The sequence below is a fragment of the Cornus florida genome, unplaced genomic scaffold (assembly GCF_030987335.1).
Source record: "Cornus florida cultivar Cherokee Brave unplaced genomic scaffold, ASM3098733v1 CherokeeBrave_3.0.0_Hap2_Chr05, whole genome shotgun sequence".
In the NCBI taxonomy this organism is placed as follows: domain Eukaryota; kingdom Viridiplantae; phylum Streptophyta; class Magnoliopsida; order Cornales; family Cornaceae; genus Cornus; species Cornus florida.
Window position 1 is genome coordinate 87,379,075 of NW_026775575.1, and position 6,014 is coordinate 87,385,088.

A 6,014-nucleotide genomic window follows, 5' to 3' on the forward strand; every position below is an offset into this window, starting at 1 on the left:
TTTTTTTTTTTTATCTTTTTGGTCAAAAGACCCGAAAACACTCAAATTCCATTAAATTGATCAAGAAAAAATAGTTATTTTGAGCTTCATGAAAAAGCCAACAAAACATCCCATAATATGAGCCATCTATTTGATGAACGCCAACACAATTAAAACAATTTTGAAAATCTTGTATTTTTTTTTTTCAATTATAGTGCTTCACGAGCGTTCAAGTTTTTAGTTCACCATTAACTATATAAATTTCAGTAGTGATTTTTCAATCAAAGCACATTTCACTAGTTTTTTCTTCTTTTCTTTTTCTTTTGTATCTATTTTTTTTTTTTCTTAACAAATTAAAAAAATAAAACTCGAACACAAATATACCTATTCTAAGTGTTGGACGTACTGCTAATAATGCCCTTAAAGCCATCCAGAGAACCCAAATAGCACAGAGGGACCCAAGTTTTTATCATGGAGGCCTTAAGAACAGTACTTGTGTGCAAAATCAATTGTAGTTTATTTGGACAATTCGTTTGGCCCAAATGCAAATGATTCCACTGATTTTGGGCCTAGCTATTTTGACTGATTACCAGCTTCAGCTACTTGTACCCTTTTGGACCATCTCCTCCTATTTGTAGTATTTAACAATGTTAAACTAGTAATGTTAAATGTCCGGTTGCTACCGTTTCCAAAGAAGGACAATGAAGCCATGGAAGATTTTGATAATCTAGTTTGGGTTTCAAACGTTATCTAATGTTGCTTCTACTGTTGCTTTTGGGAAAAAAAAATTAGTTTAAATTTTTAATTATCAATTCTGTTAGAAATAAAGAAAGAGTATAGGACTCATGTATTAGATGTAGTATATGAAGGTTTATATAGGAGAGGTCGTGTGTAGAAAGCAAGTCATTATCATACAAGGTAATTCTATATATGGTAATGAGGGTAGGTTAAGGCAGTTACCAACGTAATGTTATATATGGTAATGATATAAAATATATTCTAACTGATTCAATGCTCTCTCAAACATAAAACACGGATCTATAATGGGATTGTGGGGGCTTTCTTTTTGCTCTTTTATCAATTAATTTTGTTTTCTTGAATTGTATGCTTACATAATTTTGAATGGATCATCCATACTTTAAAAATGAATTTTTGGGCAATTATATGGAAACAATTATCTTACCTATCTAACGCAAAATGTGAGAATTGACCCAAGTTAAGTGTTACAAGTCCCGTATCGAATCTGGATGCGATTTAAAATGCGTATATACCAGTTGAGTGGTAGCTCCCACCTAAGTGTTTGAGTTTTTGGATCAGAACGCGAAACACCGACTCGTTACAATTTGTATCAAACTCAATTCATGATCCGGTGTCATGCTAAACATCCGACCCAAGAGAATTCAGGCAACAGAAAAGGTAATCTGACTTAGGTTTTTCCACTAATAAGAGCCATTGGGCAATCAAAAACCATCTTTATTTTTCTTCTCACCGGTCCTTGAACCCCTGATCTAATGGTTGACAGTACAAATAAGTTCCAAAATTAGCAATTTGTTATTCCTACCTTTATCTCCCCTCTATTTACATATCTTTAATACCGTGTCTTCTCCATTATCTTGCATTTTCTCAACTCTCATTCTCCAACCCATTAAAAAAAAAAAAAAAATGTCATTCTTTTTTATACAAATTGAGTGTTTGTATATGAAAAACGAGCATCGTCTTCATTTTTAAATTTTTTAAAAATTCAAACAAACTCGCACATTTAATATATATATTTCTATGTCACAATAACTCGAACACTCAACCAACTTGATTTCTGCATTCCCTTCTTGTCCATGGAACTTGGGGGAACAATGATCACTCATTTAGGAGTGATTGGATGTTAGAGTCGGTTGCTGAAAAAGTAGGTTTGACCCAAGAGAAAGAAGTTCTGGCTTTATGAAATTCATCCTTTGATTGATATGATATGATTCCTTGTTTGGTTGTTGGATTATTTGGTCTAAAGTTGTGAAACAGAACCATAGTTTAAATTAAAATACATTTGGTCTAAAGTTTGTGGAACAAGACCATCGTTTGGATCAAACATTAGTTCAATTGGAAGTGTGAACACATGACCATCCATTTGGTTACTAACCAGACAACAAAGTGATCTTGACCTAAGCTATAGTTTCCAATAATTAACTTTGCTTTAACTTCCTAGCCCAACTTCCAACTGCTTATTTTATTAGTATTAGTAAAAAATTGCAATGTAGGTCCCTAATGATGATGAAGCTTATGAGCATCATATGTCATCAATGATGCAATTTTAAAATTTTAACAAGGACAAAAGGATGATATTGAGACTTCATTTTAAGTTTTTTTTTAATGAATACAAATGGCTCGATGTAGTTGGACTATAATTTATTTGACTTAATGTGAATCCAAATCTAGCTCATATTTACTCAATTACTTTATTAAAATTTTAGAATAATTTTGAATAATGTCATCATAATACATTAGAAGAGAAGTCGGAGAAATCTTTTCTTGTTTGTGACCGTAAAAAAATAAAAAAATTAAATACATTTTTAACGAATTTCATCACTTGAACGAGTGAACGATAAAACTGATACGAAGGATCGAGGCTCCTATCCCTGTCTTAATTTAAGATGGACCTTAGAAGACATCACTTGAGAAAATGACATACAAATTTTCTTTTCTTTTTCTTTTTCTTTTTCCTTTCCATTCCAGAGCCAAACAATAGGGAACACAGAGCCGACACTCTTGACTTTACTCTGCTTATTTGGGATATAGATTTGTATTCAAATTCAAGTCAAGAACAGATAGCAGAGAGCAGAGCAATTCTAGGGCAGAGCAGAGAGAGATAGAGGGAGCTGTAGAATTAGTTGACTGGTGGTGGTTTTTACTCCTCATAATAATGGGCCACTCATCTGTGGAAATGAGCCACTCATCATTACACTGGGTCTCAGGCTTGAACTGATTTTTGGCATGTGAAGGGATCTCTCGTGGAAATTTTGAAGCAAAATAAAGGTCATTGGCCACGTGGCTCTCTGTCATTGCATGTATAATTGACTAAAAATCTTCTTGGGACCCACTAAATTTTCATGTTGCCAGACGACTAAGAAGGTATGGAAAGATCTGCCGGGTCAATAGAATCACAGAGGTGGCCGTGTTTTACCATGGGGAAAGTTTTGGTACACTTGCTCCCATGCCTCTAGTGCCCCCATTTTATTTGCGAAATTTCATTTTATAATGTTTTTAAGTAATCATAATTTGATTTATAATTCTGAAAATAATTTTTAGAAATTTATAAAATAAAAAATTATTTTTAAATAATTCTAAAAAACAGTTATCTTTTAATAATTAGGTCTGATTAGTTTGTAACTATTAAAACAATTTTTAATAATTCAGAAAACAAAAACATATTTTCAGTTATCTTAAAATAGGTCTTTTTATGTATGAATTTTCAGAAAATAAATTTCAAAAAATGAACTAAACAGAGTTTTTTTTACAATTTTCTAGTTCTCAAATTTATAAACCAAGCAGACCTTTTAGAAAACTAATTTTTGAAAAGGGTTTTTGTGCATTTTTTCGATTTTGAGTTATTTGAAAACAAAAAACTGTAAATACATTTGGTATGCTTTTAATTTTAATTTTAATTTTAATTTTTTATGTTTTTTGCCCAAGTGATTTCCATAACTTTTCTTCTGTTGTGTTTTTAATAATTCATTGGACAGTGAGAAAAAATATATATATTTGAAATGACTAAAAAGGGAAAAGGGATGGAAGAATCCTTCCCTTATTTTATTTTGTTTATTAGAAATTAATAAAAGTTTTGCAATTACTATAAGTTTTAATGAGCTAATTTCATAAAACCTCTGTTACTTTTAATTTTTTATCATAAATCCTCAATCTGTTTCAAAAAATCCCCCATACTTTAAAAAGTTATCACATTACTCCAATATTCATATACGATCCATTACCCGACTGTTAAATGTCAAATTTAACCTTACTATTTAATATTAAATTAAAAAAATAATTATAATTTTTGAAGTTACAGAAATATCTCCATGTCTTCTTCTTCCTCCCTCTGAAACTTTTACCCCATCTCTCTCTAAACGAAAACCACACCCACTCTCTTCAGTTCTTCATCTTTGTTGTGATATAAATATATATTGCAATTATAGTAATTTGAGTGATGATATATATATATACATACACACACACGGACATATCTGCAAATCAACCCGCATTTATATATGGTGGTTTATTTTTTGTAAAGGTTTCATTTTGGTTTATGAATCACATAATTTATTACTATTATTATTGTGATTTCCGGAACCACAGACGTTAATGATGGGAGTGAGAATTAACTCACCGTGGTAAGCTGTCGTGAAGAGCAATGACCGACCTTGGGTCGCAATTTGGAAAGGGTTGGGTCGTTTGTTAGTGACCCAACATTTTTAGAGAGGGACGACAACTATGGGTCGCCGTCCATGGTGGTTTCCAATCGCGCTCCAGCGACCTTGGTGATCGCTGCCGATGACCTGTTATGGGTCAATTAAAAGTAGCGGATCGCTGCTATTTGCGATGGCCAAAACTCTGCACCGAACCAACCAGAGATGTTTGGATGGTGATGTTTGGATTGTGGTTAGTGGTGGTTGTTTTGGTTTAGATATTGAAAGGAGAGGGGGGAGAGGAGGAAGAAGATGGGAGTATTTTTATAATTGCAAAAATAATAATTATATATTTTAATTTAATATTAAATAGCAAGATCAAATTTGACATTTCACAACATAGTTAACGGGTCGGACACGAATATTAGGGTAATGTGATAACTTTTTTAAGTGTTGAATATTTTTTTGAAATAGATTGAAAGTTTATGATCAAACTTTGAAAGTAATACGGGATAGGGTTTTATGGAATTAGTCCTTTAATATAACATTCTTTTCTATACAGGTGTCAAAAGCAAGCCCCTTATGTTGATTGGTCATATCATTTTTTAAATATTTTCATAAATGTACCCTTCAATAAGCACTCCCCTCCCCTTCTTGCATATTCCAAACACAATCTGTAAATTACCTTCAACTAAATTTGAGGTTTTATTTTATTTTTTTCTGACAAATTATGGGAGGGAGACCCAATATGGACGAACCTAATACCAATTAGACTACTAAATAATTCCTTACTAAATTTTAATTTCCGCCAAATGATTTATACTCTTCCATGTCAATAGTAGACTAATAAGTGTGAGTTTTCTTCCTTAAAACCAATTCTAATTTGTCAAGTTACTGAAAATAGAAGTGTTTTTTAAAAAAGTCACATTTAAAATCAAAAAATAAAAAAACTGCTAAAGTGAAGTTTCATGTGTCAAAAAATTGACTATTGAAAAATTAGAATGATTACAAAGATGAAAGTATATTTTCATTAACTACTTTCATAACTATAGGAAAATGGAAATGCCAATAATTTCTTTAGGCATTGCTTATGGTGGTTGTCTCCAATTTACCATCACACAGACACGAGGTGCTTTAATGCTGGCGAGATTAGTGCTATTTTATATTCTTTATTCATGTAACGAGTCTAAACAGTATTTACATAAATACTTCTATTTATTTCACTCTAGAACAGATTGATTACAAGAAAAAAGAGTTGACATAAATATAATTTATTTCATAATTAATGTCATCATTCTTTCATTTCCTTTTCCTTCTCCTTATTAACATATATATTTTGGCTTCATTTCTTTATGAATAAAATAATTTCAAAAAGCAAAAATAATAAAAAGCGAAGTGAATGAAATAAATTTAAGTTTTATTTCAACTATTTGGTTAGGATGGAAAATTTATGATAAAGTTATCTAGCATAAAATTGTTTCAAAAAACTCTAAAACAATATAACTATAAAAGTGATGTGTTTAACTCATTTGTTAATATTTTTTGTTTTTCAATTCTTAGAGAACAAAAAGTTGTTACCAACCAAACTCATTATTATATTATTGCTTTTTCTTTGGAAAGGTTTATGAGAAAAAGAAAAAAATA